We start from the raw sequence: 17,174 nt of genomic DNA on the forward strand, positions 1-17,174 counted from the left end.
AACTAGGACAGCCTACAACCCCTCCCCCCTTCAACTAGGACAGAAAAACAGTGACAGCCTACAATTTTAACAGAATTTTTAATATACCACCTGGACAATGAGTTCCCCCTGCAACTTTTCTGCTCTACCCTTGTCTTTCCGGAATCACCAGCAGTTCTAGACTCTCCTGGTCCTTCCATTCAGATTACAGATGGGGACTGAACACTAGAAATGGTTATAGTGTATGAGGAGGCTTCCTTGTTTTGTCTTTCCATTTATTTACACACACAGAGCTAGCCTCAATCTCAGGCTGGGATCACCAAAGGCACATGAAAGTTCAGCACCCAAATGCCACTGGAATTTTCAAAGTCTTGAAAATCCTAACCTCAGCCAGAGTGGTGCCCAGAGGCTATGGTGATAGTTGCCAATCAAAGTACATAGAGAGACAGAATCTAGCTCACAGCTCTGAATATAATATGGAATGATGTCAATGATTTTTCATTAATGAACCAGAGAAATAATGTTTGCTTGACTTGGAGAGCTTCTCAAAGCACAGATCAAAGGAATTTTTAAACCACCAGCATCCACTTGCCTTCAAATATTGCCAAAGAGGAGACTTATAAGAGAGAGGTTAGGTATAAATCTCAGTTGCTCAGATGAGAAGTGACAGATGACTACAGCATCCAGAGTTTCTGTTTGGGAAGATAAGTCATCTTGAATCTTGGTGATCTCCCTTGGCAGTTAGAAAAAGAAAATTAAATTAAGGAGCTTGATTCTGCAACGTGCTGAGCATATTAAAGTCCATGATTATTTTATGATTCGCTATTTTACAGCACCGATGGTGCACCAGGTAACTCCCAGCACAGATATGAAAACAAGGTCCCTGTCATAAAGCACTTACTCTTTGTAGCAAGGCGAAGTGGTCTCCCTCTAACACAGACAGGGAGGAACCACTCCTGGCTCCCTGGTGGGTGAAGCCAGACCAGGTCCTCCCCTTATGCCAAAGCAGAAGTGCGGGGCAGGAAGTATAAAAGGCAGAACCTCCAGCTCAGTTGAAAGAGAGAGACAGCCTGGGAAGGAATTGGATGCTGCCACTGGCCCTTGAACCAGGGACTGAGCTGTATCAACCCCTGCTTCTAGAAGAAAGTCTGAAGGATCTGCTGCCCTGCAAATAACCCAAGAAGCTGCTGGAACTGCCAGCTGACGAGTACCCCGAAGAGCCTGAAAGCCCATGCTGGATGAAACCCTATGACCAAGTAGGGTGCTCTTAAGACCCCCCTGCAATCACCCCCACCCCTAGGGTTGCAACCTACCCACCTTAGGCCACCTAGCAGGCATTTGTTTGCTGTCTGCCCCAGCCAGGTGCTAATCACCTATTGTTTGGCTTGCAGCCAGTAGGTGGCATAGCGAGGTGGAGTGGCCTCCCTCTGTTGCAGATAGGGAGGAACCACTCCAAGCTATTTCACTCTCTTATTAGACATGCTGCAATTAATGAGGCTACAAAACAAAAGCAAAGGGAAATGGGTGGGAAAGTGGAAACTCTCTTTGAAGTCAATGAGAGATGAGGGTGCTGAAAACCTCTCAAAAGGCAACTGAGCAACTTTTAGAATGAGGGGGACCATACTCATTTCCAAACTACCCTCCAAAAGCTCTCTGTTCCCATCCCTTAGTATCTCTTACAAAGAGACGCGATTAGCATGTTACACATCTGCTTCAGCCCATCCTTTTCCAGATGCCTGACTCCATTCTTGGATGTTGACACTACAATACAGGAAAGTACTGACTTTCCTATCACAGCAGCTCAATCTCAGCAGACCAAAGGAAAGGCAAGAAGAGTGTGTACCATCATACCTAGTGTTCATGCAACATGCTGTAATTTCCTCATGTGTAATCCCATTGCAGTACTGTCCCTGAAGTTAAAATGTGTGGAAAAGGTACACGATTTGAATAGGGCTGGTTGGGAATTTTTAAATTAAATGATTTGGGGTCAGAAAATGCCAATTTGTCAATACCAGACATGTTCATGGGAAATAGACAAGACAGAGAAAAGGAGTATTATTGTCCCTATTTTGCAAATATAGAAGTGAGCCACAGAGTGACTGAGAGTTTTGCCCAAGGTCATTCAGGACATCTGTGGTAGATCTGCAAATTGGACCCAACTCTCCAGAGTCCCAGTCCAGAGCTTTAATTGCACAACCATCATTCCTTCCCCTTTCTAACATTTGAAATTGTCACCTAGCACATAAGCAAAATAACCCCATTCATTTTAATGAGCATGTGTTTTTTTGTTTGTTTGTTTGTTTTTAATGGCAGTAACTATGATATCCTGCCCAAGGTAGGCAAATTACTGTGCATGTATTTCAATGGGGGAATGATGTGGTTTTAGTTAGGGATAAGTGACATATTTATAGACGTTGTAGGGAATAGTATATACATGCTGAAGACTTTTGATTCCATATGGCATTCTAAGAAATGGTGCCTCAAGTGAGGCATAATGAGGAAAGAACAACCCTCAAAGAACATTTGTAATCTTAAAAACAAAGTTAGATGCTTGGACAATCTGGAGATACTTTGGAGCTCAATATCTGATGATTCATCTAGCTACTTAGGCCACTATGCAAGCTGCTGAACGTGGCAATGAGAAAAAATTATGTGATCGGGGAATGTGTTCTGGATTCCTTCCATTAAAAGAGAATGCATGTGTGAATCATGGCTCTTCTACTGTCTCAATACCACCTTAAGAATAATTTTGGAACATGAAATACGTGTCAACACACATGGGCCATTTTTACTGGGGTGGGGCAGGAGACTTCAGTGCAATGCAAGGCTCCAGGAATGCTGAGCAGGCAAAGAGCTGAATTATGTTGTTGCCAGTGGCCTTGGGTTTCTGTGAGGTTATGTGGCTATAATGCTAGAACAAAATAATTTATTTGTTGAACACAAACTATAATTGTGTTACTGCAAAGAATAGCAACACAGGGATAAGGATGCTGCTATTATCTTTCTTTAAACTGATATTCTCCTATTGGTATTAAGATGGTTTGCATTTACCCTGACAGATTTTTCAAGCTCATTGGGCTTATAATGTCTATCGCTCATGCTGCTGCTGCTGTAGGTTGCACTAGAGAGACTTTACTATCTGTCTTCTTTTCCTTTTAAACTCCATATTCCCTTCAGGTTTGCTGCTGGGCAGGAGTAGGCAACCTATGGCAGGCATGCCGAAGGCGGCACGCGAGCTCATTTTCAGTGGCACTCACACTGCCTAGGTCCTGGCCACCGGTCCAGGGGGCTCTGCATTTTAATTTAATTTTAGATGAAGCTTCTTAAACATTTTAAAAATCCTTATTTACTTTCACATACAAGAATAGTTTAGTTATATATTATAGACTTATAGAAAGAGACTGTCTAAAAACATTAAAATGTATTACTGGCACACGAAACCTTAAATTAGAGTGAATAAATGAAGATTTTGCACAGCACTTCTGAAAGGTTGCTGACCCCTGCTCTTGGGGATCAAGCCATGGATGCAGCAGCACATATTCTTCCCTTGCAAACACTTAACAGATTACAGTGTCTGACCACAATCTAAAAGAGTTTCCTCCTAACAGCAGGACAGTGCAGTGAGGCCCAGCTGAACCTAGCTTAGCAGAACATTGTTCTCATCTGCTGGAGTTGCTGCATGCAACGTGTGAGGACCTCAGTTCACATGTCAGCTGCAATCATGTACCAACTCAAGTTGTCTTCTTGCACAACTTATCAACTAAGCATGTTGGGCTTTGGTCAGAATTTCTCCAGGGAAAACCAAGACAATAAGAAAATGATGTTGGTGAGTCAGCTGCTGGCATCTAGTCACTATTTGGATCATGCCCCAGCATGCTGGTAGAGAACATTGTGACATGAAACATAAGAGTTTCTAATCTGGCTCTGACACAACGTTCATCTAGCTCTGTGTCCTGTATCTGACAGTGACCAGGACCATATGCTTCAGAGGCAGCAACCTCACATTAACAAGATGTGAGATAATCTGCCCTCCAAATTTGGTTTCCTCCTGATTCCTAATCATTAGAGATGGTCTTAAACCTTGCAGAGATTGTCTGAACCATGTGTTGTTGGAGGTTTTACACGTAACATGTAAACCCCAGGTTTTGTCCCTTTGTGGCCATATAATATCCCTTCAAACCCTTTGTTTCTGTAGGAGCATTAACCTGTGTCTTGATAAACTCAAAGCTGGACAATAATATTAGAACTTTTCCCTTTTCATTCCAAATGGATACATATTCATCTTCACTGAAGTCTTGTGCAATATTGCTGTGTATGACTGTTAACCCATTACCAAGTTTTGCCATATTAATGGTGAGAGAAGTGATTCCTATCTAAAGTGTAAATATTTTCAGTCTGCAGTGTATTTCCACTGTGTTAAAGTTATAGAAATGAAACACTTATTGAGCTAAACTGTTTTTTTGTTTTTGTTTTTTGTTTGTGTTTTTGTATTTGATAGAAAAAATTAAAAATTTCAATTTTTTCTCCTGTTTTGGGGCAGGCAAAAAAAAAAAATCCAAAATCTCAAGACAAAATTGTGGGATGGGAAAACCATTTCTCCTCTTAGTTCTAGCAGGGAGTCTGTGACTAACTCCAGAAAGAAACCAGAAAGGAGGTTATGGTCCATGAATGCTGCTGTTTGCCTTATCTGAGAGTTTAGTAACGCAGAAAGAAGGTATTTCATTTTACAACAGTTGTGGGAGTACTGGTTCTTGTCTATCCAAACAGGACAGATCTACATTTTGGATTCTCATCTCTCATCTACCATTTTCCCGTATGTATCTTGAAACTTTTTGACACCACTTTTTTTTTTTGGCGCTTTATAAAAGCTTGCTTGGATATAAATAATCTGTAGCTCACAACTGTCCCCAAGAGAGTGGTTGTCAGAGAAAGGCAAAGCCACAGATATTAGACAAAGATAACCAAGCTGAAATGATGTTCTTCCCTGGGCCTCTACTCAGAGTGCTGGCATAGTCTGTTAGGGGAATCTAGCCTTCTTCTTCTCAAATGCTATGGCATGCACACACCTATGCACATTTACTAACATGTATAGACTGTGTATGTTACTAATGAACAGGATGTGTCAATTACATTTATAGAGCTGACCAGAATCTTAGATGCATTTGACATTTCAATAAAGTGTCCTGTGGCATCTTATAGACTAATAGACCTATTGGAGCATAAGCTTTCGTTGGTGAATACCCATTTCGTCACCCATGAAAGCTTATGCTCCACTAAGTCTGTTAGTCTACAAGATGCCACAGGACTCTTTGTTGCTTTTTACAGATCCAGACTAACACAGCTAAACCTCTGATATTTGATATTTCAGGGACTCCAGATACTATAGCCTATTGCAAAACCATCACAGAACATTTGGTATTAGAATTCTTTGAGACTTGGCAAGATGTGGCACATAAGAATGAAGGTACAATGAGGGCCTGATCCAAAGTTAGTGGAAAGACATTTAATGAGGGTAGAGAAAGATTATGTTCTATTATTAGTATTGTGGTAGTGTAGTCCACTGGTGAGTGAGTTAAAATCTCTGGAGGTTCCTGTTTCAATCCCTAGTATATCCACCAAGATGGTGGCCCTCAAAGTAATACCCAAAGGCTCCAACCAAGTTCAGAGCCCCGTGCTACTTGGCACTGTACAAATGCACAGTCAGAGGCAGTTCTTGCCCCAAATGTCTTACAATCTAAATAGATGAGTCAGACTGAAAATAGGCACAAAGGAGAGAAGTGAGTTGCCCAAGATTGTATAGCAGGTGCTTGGCAGAACTGGGAATAAAGACCAGGCCTCCTGATCTCCAGTCCCTCATTCTATACCGTCTATTGTCTCCCACTTTGTGCATAATGCCTGGCTCAACCCAGTGACAAGTTGCTTGTTTTCACAAGCATCAATTCATATCCTCTTAATAAAGAATAATCATATCATGTACAGTATATACCCACCTCTGTTTATCGCTATCACGTGATTGGAAGCTAGTTTTCCTTAACAGTGATATATAGCAATTGGAGTGAAATCATACACCAAAATCCCTCTATATCCAGAATATCCCTTGTTAGCAAATAAATAAATAAATAAAAACCACATGGCAAAAGGTTGGATTTTTGCTACATTTCAACTATTATCCTATTGATGCTTAATAAAACTATCACTCCTATGCTGATAATCTTTCCCTCACTGGACATCAGGAAAACTGCTGTTTCTTTGCCAACTCTACAGTATTAAATGTATATGTTATTTATGGTTGCTACCTTTAAGTTACCAGAAGCACCATCTCATTATATGTTTGCATTTGCCAATATGAGGATTATTAAATGCAATTAGAGCTTAATGTAAAAACGTTGTGAGTAGTGTAATAAGATACAAATAGCTCATCATTTATTTAAATTGAATTCAGAACCCAGGAAGAGTTATTGTTATCATCTCTCAATTTTTGTATGTGAATATATTAAGTAAGTGGAGTAGACATTATCCTGGAACGCTGTGGTGAGATTTGGCTTTTCAGTATGGTTGTAAGAGGTGCTTAAGCTTTCTCATAGGGTTCTTTAATTAACAATGATATGTTAAGTGGCTTAAATATTACAGCCCTTAATTGTGAATTAGCTCCACAAATGCTAACTTAAGTCTCTAGTAAGACATGGCTAAGCAATGATTAAGAGTTTCTATAGCTATGAACCCTTCTGCAGTCTCAGTTAAGTGCAAAAACAATGAGGAGTCCGGTGGCACCTTAATGACTAGCAGATTTATTTGGGCATAAGCTTTTGTGGGTAAAAATCCCCACTTCTTCAGTTAAGTGTAGTAATTTCGAAAATTGTGCCTTAGGTCACTTCCCTGTTAACACAAACTCAAATAACTTCCAGATCAATCTTAATAAAACAGCTGGAAAGTCCATTTCTGAACAAGCTAGAATGACCTCCTGAATATTACACACCATGGAATTTCACCCAGTTACCCCTATATTGAGCCCAGTAGCTTGTATTTGACTACAGCATATCTTCCAAAAAGAACCTACACAGAGCTATGATATAAAAATATATAAAAACCTACAGAGAGAGAGAGAGATTATATAATTTTTAAGGATGCAAAAGTCAAATATTAGGTCACCTATAAAATTGGCAAACAAAATCAATCCACAGCTCACAGCTCTGTGCCCAATCTTGACCTACTTCCTTAAGCACTGTTGTTTCCAGTAAATATGTTGTCTGCAATGTGATCAAATTACAATCAAACACTCAAATGCCAAAACCTCTTATCTGAACCAGAAAAGCAGAGGAGCATGCACTGTACTCCTGTTTCTAGTCATCTTATGAAATGAAACATAAAAAACAGTGTGTAACCAATGATTTGTTTTTGCTACAGAGGACTCCATTAGTCTGCAGTTTTCTAAGCATGCTATTTGTTTCTGTGTGTCAAATAAATCAGGCCATTGCAATTTAAAAGTCATGTGTGTGTGTGTGTGTGTGTGTGATTGAAAGAAGATTCAATACACAATTCTACTCACTTGCATCAGTCTACCTAATGCATTACTAAACAAAGCTCGACCACCAGTACCATAGATGCCAAAAAACAGAAAACCAATTAGTTATCCACCATATAATGCAGTGTTTCCCAAACTTGGGATGCTGCTTGTGTAGGGAAAGCACCTTGCAGGCCAGGCCAGTGTGTTTACCTGCCCCGTCCGCAGGTCTGTCCGATCGCGGCTCCCACTGGCCACGGGCAAATTCAATTTGTCAGATCGTCGGTCACCAAGCGGAGCCATTGATCTGTTATGGAGAATTTCACAGCACTACAGATGTAATGTGGACCATTGATCCCAATTCAATCTGCGAACAACCATTATCATAGATCCATTACGATTATAAATTATCAGGGTTGGAAGGGCCTCAGGAGGATCATCTAGTCCACACTCTGCTTCCCAATGCAGGACAATATTCACAACTAATATCATCAGGCTCGGGCTTTTGTCAGGGCCTGACCTTAAATTCTCCTAAAGGCAGGAAATCTCCACCCTAGCTAGGACTCATTCCAGTCTTACCACCTGTCCTAGTGAAATTTTTTTTTTCTAATATCACACTAACCTCCCCCACTGCAATTGAAGACCATGGCTCCTTGTGTTCGTATCAAGGTCCACTGAGAACCGTCTAGATCATCCTCTTTGGAAGCCGAGCTTTCAGGTAGTTAACGCCAGCATCAAATCCCCCCTGTATCTCTCTCTTCTCTTCTGCAGACTAAACAATCCCAGTTCCCTCAGCCTTTCCTCATAAGTCATGTGCTCCAGCCCCCTAATCATTTTTGTTGCCCTCAGCTGGACTCTTTCCAATTTTTCCACACGCTTCTTGTAGTGTAGGGCACTGCTTTAGAAGGCTCCGGGCTGAATTCACAGGTAAAATGGTGTATGTGCAACAGGAGGATAGGTTGTATTGTTATTAACTCTTATGGGGGTTAGAAAGGAGAGACTGGTGGGCAGAAGCTCTAAAAAGGGGCAGTGAAGGGTAATGAGGAGACAGGGACATGAACCCATGCCAGCTTGCAAAAGGGAAATACAGCCTGTAATAGGATGGTGCATTCTAAGCTACTTCTGTGTGCGACTGGGACTATCTAGGAAGGACTACACATTCCTTAAAGCCACAAAGTGGCCTAGCAGAGCTGTTTGCAAATTTTCCATCAAAACTGTTTTTCAGTGGAAAATATCACCTTGATGGAACTGAGAATGTGGAGTGTAAAAAAGTTTATTTTTGGTTATTTTTTTCATTGTCAACAAAAATAAATTTTAAAACATGTTTGTTTAAGTGGTGATGTAAAGATTGCTCTCTCAGACTTTTTTTTTCCAGTGAACAAAAGTCAAAAAATGAGAGAATCAATTCCTTCCATTCTTGCCCCTTCTCTCTTACCCTTTCCTCAGGAGAAACAAAGTACAAGAAAGTGATTCCCTGCCACAAAAAAATAAAACTATATAAATTCAGAAGTGGTTTTGTCAAAAACAAAAAAGGGAAAATGTAAAATGAATTTTATTTCTTTTGAATGTTTTCATTACATTTACTCAAGTTTGCTTTACCAGCTCCATTTCCTACACTGTATGTGTGTTTTGAAGAGGGGGAGGAGAAGAGTTGTTTTATCTTAAACCTTTTGTTGTATTTTTCTGCAACAATTCCCTTCCCCTCACATTCTCGTGCTGCATCATGTAAATTACATCCATTTTGCAATTCATTGGATGCCAGATCAGTCCAAGGTGTGGAAAACATTGCCCCTTTGCTCCCATTATCTACACTCAATATGTTTATGTCAATGCTACATTCAGCCCATTACATTCTTTTCACTTTACAGGTGCTTTTTGCTTTGCAATCAAAGAGCATTACTTTCCTCTCCAAATAAAACAAACGTAATCATGCTAATCAATGGATGTGAGTGTTCCAAGGTCCAAGCCAAAGGTCAGGTAGGATTACATTTCAGATGTTACCTCTTCCTAAAGACCATAATGCAGGAGGAAATAGATGAAAACACCGCACATTTCCAAAGTCAATATTTCTATGTTGTTTCTTTGCCAGAGAGAAGTTCATTACCCTGTAAAGTGTAGATAGGCTAAATATAATGATCTGTGGGGGAGAAAATAATGTACCACAACAGACTTTGGAAGGAAAAGAGGTGTATAAAATCATTCAGAAAAAGGAAAATTGCAAAGGTCATTTTACAATAGGAGTACATGTAAAAGAGATGTAGGAAACACGAAGAGACTACAGTGAAGTCAAAGCTAAGAAATAAAAGAGATTTTTTCCCCCCAAAGAGACAGTAACAATAGATATACACAAAGTATCCAAATACAAATGTCCAGATTCTGGTCCTCACTTTGTGCCTGCTTTGCTCAAGTTCATCAGTGAAAAAGTATATAGAAATCTAGCTTAACTGGCTATTTTAGAAATTCCTCCTGATCCTAGAGTAGGGGGTATGTTACATGAGAATGTCAGACATCCGTGGTGCAGTGCTCTGCTCTATCCAGTGTTGATAACAGTCAGCTGTGTGCATGTGTGTCCTCCCGGATAGCTGGCACAGCAGATCTCAACAAACCACCCAATGACCACAGACTCCGATAAAGTACAAAGGCACGTGGCCAGGTTTATTGCCAAACGAAACACAGTCTCTATCTCCCCGGATCAGATATCTGCAGTTCTGCTAGTACATATGGGCTCCCTGACAATGGATCAGCTCAATCAGTGGATGGACTTATCACTGCCCTCTAGGCCAGAACAAGACAACATCTCAGGGGTAAATTCTTATACACAGGTACAAACAAATTACACATCACTCCTGAGGTATTGAGGTGCAACCCCTTTACGCAGCAAGGTGCTGCCTCTCACCTTGTACATGTTGGTTCGAACAAAACAACTCTATCCATTATATTACCCTTTTGCCCATCAGCCTGTTCCTTGTTATTTGTGTGGAATGTGCAAGTATTGGAATGTTCTGGTACCTTTTAGATATGTGTATTTTAGCAACATCAGCCCTTTCCTTGCCAACTTCTGTGAGCAGGGCCTGCCTCTGGCTCACAGTTTAACTTTGCTTTATGTTAACAAAGTCTTGACCATTACTTTAGTTCAGGCCTTAGGTTTATGTTTCAGGGCGTTATCTCAAGCCATTGTAATAAGTTCCAGTACACTGTCAGTTCCCAGTTGATGTGATGGACCTATGGCTATTATAAGGTGACCAGATGTCCCAATTTTATAGGATCAGTCAGGATATTTGGGGCTTTGTCTTATATAAGTGCCTATTACCCCGTCACCCAATTTTTCACCCTTGCTATCTGGTCTCCCTAGCTTGTTATCAGCTGGTACCACTTAGAGTGCCCCAGCACAGCAGGCCTCAATAAAGACATAAATACACCTATGTCTCTTCTACCTCAGCTGAGCTTCAGGCAAGGATTTGGCCTATAACATCCATGGGCATTTGCATAGCCCTGACTGGATGGATATCACAGATATTTAAATCTTCATTCAGTTTCAGCCTCCAGTATTGCCATCCCCATATATTCAACCATTATGAGATTTTTAAAAATGTGACATTTGGTGTTCTTTTTATTTGCCTTCTGGCTTTTGCACCTTTTAAAGTCCATGTATATATACTTTACTTTGCAACAATGAGTGATGGAAAGCTTTTTTTAATGACAGCAGGAATTCTGCTGTATTCACATGAAAAACACCAAATATCATGACACTTATGACAAAATCTCAAGAGTTGGCAACACTGCAATATCTTAGGCTGCTATTTTCAAAGGGGACTAAGGACGTTAGTCATTGGAATCCTATTGACTTTCAGTTGGTGTTTGGCATCTAATTCCCTCAGGCTGTTTCAAAATCCCACCCTTTGAGTCCAATTCTCTGTCCCACTGGGAAACTCATGGGAGCAGGAAAAGACATTATAGGGTAAAATACAAACATTTTATTAAAGCTAATGTTAAAAAAAATACATAATACATAGATTGGGAAAAGAGTGTCTGTACATCTGGGTATAGTGCTTAGATTATCCACAAATACAAAGTTTGTTTTTAAAAGTCATGATACATAATCGGCAATAACCCGAATTTAGGTGAATAGATTTAACAGTACAGTTTAGATATTGGAATCTGAATACTCGGGTACATCTCTCATGGAAAGATGTACAGAGGTTTGTCTGTGGAAAGCAAAATATATCAATGAGTGGAGATTGTCCCTCAATAATTGAAAATAATTGAAAATTAGGTAGGTTGTTCATGGAGAAAATACAATCCATAAGGAAAGTATTTCAGTTACTTTCCTGACTGCACTTCTCATCAGTACTCCAACTCATTCCTCCTGGTATTGCCGATGCCCGGTGATGAGTTCTATGTAGCTATCCCTCAACCACCTGTTGCCATCTGACACCAGGAGTTGCCCCATCTGCCGAGCATAGTATTGACTGATTCCGCATTCTCTAGCACTTACTTGTTACTGAGGTCCCATGCACCTAAAGTTCTGATGATCAATGTGTGTGTCTGGACCTGGTAACCCTTAGCTCTCAAGGTTTCAGCCAGGGGGCATATTTCTCTACCTTTTCGGCTTGGGCATTTTTGAAGGCCAGGGTCCTTTTTTTAGAATGGCACTGTGACATCCACCATGGTGATCTTCTTCCGGTCCTCATTTGTGTTGATTATATCTGGTCACAGTTGGCTGTCAGTTCCGGGGATGGCAGAGTTTACAGCAAACTTCCCCATGGATGGCAGGATGACTCTGGCCAAGAGATCTTAGATGACATTCTGTTGCAGCTGCCAAGCTCTCAAATGGGGCTTGCAGCTACACAGGACGTGAGGTAGAGTCTCATTGGGCTACATATCAAACATGGTCTACGTGCCACAGTAACACTGTGCACATTTTTCCTTGATTTTTTTTTGTGGGTTCATCTTTGTTCGGGGCTTCTTTCTGTCAGTTATCTTTGTGAATCTCAATAGAAAAACCCCACTGTCCAACAGACCTTGCTGATGGGAGATGTTGTTTTCCCTTTACATTTTGCCCAAAATTTCCTTTTCACCCAGTTGGCCCTGCCCACTTGTACTGGCCATCATTAAATATTAGCCCAACAGTGGATCCTGGAGAACTACATGCATTCACTTTGAATGCCTTAGTCTGTATGGATGTATCTCCCTCCTTTTGGCTAAAACAGGCTAATTAAGTTAGCTGTATAATTATTATTCTAATGACTCTCCTCATATGCCTCAGCTATTTTTATGTTGCTGAAAAAGATAGTTCCATGTCTACATTTTTGCTGCCCTAACAAATATAAATGTGCTCCTCTCATAAACAGATTGTTAAGGGTTAGTGTCTCTTTTACCTGTAAAGGGTTACAAGCAGGGAACTGGAACACCTGACCAGAGGACCAATCAGGAGACAAGATACTTTATATTGGGGGCAGGAGCTTTTTTTGTGTTTCTTAGTCCGTTGTGTGTTCTTCTCTTGGGGAGTCATGACGAGAGCAGACATGTACTAGCTAGGCTCTCTAATTCTGTTCAAATAGTAAGTAATAGAAACAGTGAGGATTTAGTCTTTTTGATTAGTGTCTTTTCCTATTTGCAAATCGTGTTGCTGGATCGGAGCTGAAGTTAAACTCTTTATATGTGTAGTTGCTGGCATATTTGATTCTGTATTGGCACCGGGGGACAGTTGCTCTCTAGGTCTGTAAATATAGGGACCCGTATATGTAAGTATGTTTTCTCTCTTAGCGATCTGTAAGCTATATTACAGGAGTCCTATAGCTTACAGAATAGCTAGAGAAAACTTGAAGTTACAGAGTAATTCTTTGTTTTCCTTTATCTTTTATTAAAAAATTTTTTTATAAGGAACGCACTGATTGATTTTCCTGTCCCTATGTTAATCCAGGGATCTGGCGTTAACTCACCAGGACTGGTGGGGGAGCAGGGAGGGCGAGTTGGAACTCTCTCGTGGGTTCTTCCTCTGAATCTGTTTGCTCTTTGTGGAAGGGAGTAGTGGACAATCGCTTTCTATGTTGTGATTTAAAGAGTTTGGATCAGTAGTCTCTCAGGGTAGCCCAGGGAGGGAAAGTCTGGGAGGGAGAAAGGAGGTGGGAATGGTTTATTTCTCCTTGTTTTAAGAACCCAAGGGATTTGGGTTCTTGGGGTCCCCAAGGAAGGTTGGGGAGATCAGAGTGTCCCAAAACACTATATTTTTGAGTGGTGGCAGTGCTATCAGATCTAAGCTGGTAATTAAGCTTAGAGGATTCATACTAGGATCTCATTTTCTGAACTCTAAGGTTCAGATCTGGGAAGGAATACTATGAGAGCTCCTCAGGTCAGCTGGCACTGATAATTTTTCCAAGATAATGAGTGTAGAAGGGGGACAGAAGTACATCTCTTTTTAGTCCTGCAAGAGCACAAATCTATAGAAACATAACTCCTTAACACTCTTGGAAAACTACGGGGATTACAAGTTTATCTCTCTCATTAACACCAGTAGGTTGAATAAAAATCTTTGAGTCTGTTGAGATAATGTGGTTAGAAAGCAATTTGTATTTAATCTTCTTGCAGGACTTTCTGGGAATACAAACTTGTTACTAGGATTGAATTTCCATTGCTGGGATGGGGCCAGATTCTGCCAGCTTTACTGCAGTTCAATAGTACCTTACTCTGTGATACGTCCCAGTGAGATTCAGTGGGAATATTTGGAGAACAAAGGTACAGCTCAATGTGAGGAAGGAAAGCAGCATATGCACACCATAATAAAGCAAATGAATGTTGAGAGTTTGGATTTAGCTCAGCCATAGATCTGGAAAGATTTGAGCACAGATTTTCCATCCCCATTCCTAGCTCTGTATTTTTACAGCGCAATGTACAGGCAAAGCTGTAGGTCTGGTTTTAGAACACTCAGCAAGACAAAGCTGAATATGTATCTTCCCGCCATAGCACAGTGTTCTTTCAATCCCTTCACTGCAATGGATATTTCCGAAGGCTCTGCGCACTCTCCTGTTGTATCTATATATTTTTTTATTCAACTTTTCACTAGCAGGCTACTTGGATTTGCCCAGGCTCACACTTCAAGGACATCTGAGGGTACGTCTACACTACAGGATTATTCCGATTTTACATAAACTGGTTTTGTAAAACAGATTGTATAAAATCGAGTGCACGCGGCCACACTAGGCACATTAATTCAGCGGTGTGCGTCCATGGTCCGAGGCTAGCCTTGATTTCTGTAGCGTTGCACTGTGCGTAGCTATCCTGTAGCTATCCCATAGTTCCCACAGTCTCCCCCGCCCATTGGAATTCTGGGTTGAGATCCCAATGCATGATGGTGCAAAAACAGTGTTGCGGTGATTCTGGGTAAATGTCGTCATTCATTTCTTCCTCCGTGAAAGCAGCAGACAACCGTTTTGCACCCTTTCTTCTTGGGTGAACTGTGCAGACGCCATAGCATGGCAAGCATGGACCCTGCTCAGATCAATACCGCAATTGTGGACGTTGTAAACACCTCACGCATTCTCATGCAGTCTATGCTGAACCAGGACCTGCAAAGAGATGCGAGGAGGAGGAGGCGGCTAAGGCAGCGTGGTGACGAGAGTGTTGAGGACATGGACACAGAATTCTGTCAAACCGCGGGCCTCTGCGCTTTGGAGATCCTGCTGGTAATGGGGCAGGTTCTAGACATTGAATGCCAATTTTGGGCCCAGGAAACAAGCACAGACTGGTGGGACAGCATAGTTTTGTAGGTGTGGGACAGTGCGCATCAGAGAATCTTTGAAAATAAGTTTCATCGTGGGCCAGGGTACGGTGTAACTGTTGTGTTTGTTTCTCCCTTGATGAACCCCCCCCTTGATTGACTCATTCCCTGTAAGCAACCCACCCTCCCTCTTCGATTACAGCTTGCTTAAGGAAATAAAGTCACTATCATTTTAAAAGTCACGTATTCTTTATTAAAAAGACATTATAAAAAGAGGGAGAGAAAGGACAAGGTACCCCGGGTGTGGTTTTGGAGGAGGATAGGAGGGAAGGAAAAGGCTACTAAAAACATTTCAATGTAATGACAGCCTTTTGGTTGGGCTGTTCACGGGGGTGGAGTGGGCGGGTGCACGAAGCCTTCCCCCATGCGTTCTTACACATCTGGGTGAAGAAGACATGGAACATGGTGAGTGGTGAGGGTGGTTACACAGGGGTTGCAGCGGCACTCTGTGACCTCACTTTCTGTGACCTCGGCTGCTCTTCCTGAAAGCTCCAACCAGACGTCAGAGGATTATCAGGTATTGATCACGCGAGCAAGCCCCAGTGTTTGGCATCCCACCACCGCTGATCATCTTCCTGCCCTACACCTCTGATCTTTCCTGCCGCCACCTTCTCATCTCAAGCGGTCCCTTCGGGCTATTCCTTCCACATTTGGTTCCATCCTGTTGTCACGGTTCACTGAGCCCATCCTTTCCGTGAAACTTGATACCCACGTCCCTCTCACCTCATTCAGATGAGCTCTTTCACTTGCGGTGTTCACTTCCGGATGATTCTCCGAGAAACATTTCTTCATCTCGTGTTCCTTACTTTTTCCTCCACCTTTCCTGACGATTAGTCTTCGGGATGGTAGCTAGGAGACCTTGAAGAATGTGCCGCTGCCAGATGCAGGAGGGAAGAAGGATACGGGAGAGAAGTAATTTAAAAAGCATACGCATTTTTTAACAGAAACATATGGTCTTATACCTCTTTCCAACATCCAGCTTTGTGAACAACACTATTCCACCTTACATAGCACATGTGAGTTCACTACAAGAATCGCCCATTTTGCCATCTTCCCGATCATTAGAGCGAGTGCCTGCGGCTCTGGTGGTTACAGATCTCACAGAACACAGGCTACTGTCGGCATCAGAATTTCAGGCTTGCCATGTGGCCCGTTGGATCAAGCCATTGTCTTTTGGGCTTCTGCCAGCTTCTTCAATATTACCACAGTGCCCTCCTTTCCCAATGGTCATCAAGCAAATCCAATAGTGATGCTTCTTCCATTGTTAACACTGCAGCAGCAGAAGCCACCCCACACTCCCATTCTGTGGGGGATTATCGCTTTACCCCTCCCCCCCCCCATGGGCTTGGTATCATAGAATTCAATTGCTTAAATCACCCCCCTTCCCCCTCCCCACGCATGCTGTCAGGGAAGCATCCCCACTTGCTCCTGAATAGCCAAACGCGAAAAAAAAAAGCTCATGCTATTCCCCTCCCCTGCTTGGCTACATGCAGGAAGGATTTATTTTTTTAGACAGGGCAAACCAGCCCGCCTAGGATATAGCCATTCTCTGTCCCTTTACTTTAAATTCCTAAATCTTTTCAAACCGGTTCCATGAATTGAATATCCACTCTTCCTGAGGGAAAACACAGCAAATAATAAAGAACGGATGTTTTTTGATGGCAACAATCCCTGGGACCCACCATTACACAGCTATGCTTTGTCATGCAGATGGGATACCCGACTTTACGCTTGCTACATGCATGGTGTGGTAAAACCGTAAAAGAGTGTCCACATGGGGACGGAATAAGTCTTGCCAGAAGCATGAGAATGGAGGAAACCGTCTGCATAGCTTTTGGAGTTACCTCCAGTGACGCGCTTTCACTGGAAATGTCCCCTGGAGGATTCTCCGCTCCATCCCCAGGGCCATGTAACAAA

This window comes from Chelonoidis abingdonii, chromosome 6 (genome assembly GCF_003597395.2).
Source record: "Chelonoidis abingdonii isolate Lonesome George chromosome 6, CheloAbing_2.0, whole genome shotgun sequence".
NCBI lineage: Eukaryota > Metazoa > Chordata > Testudines > Testudinidae > Chelonoidis > Chelonoidis abingdonii.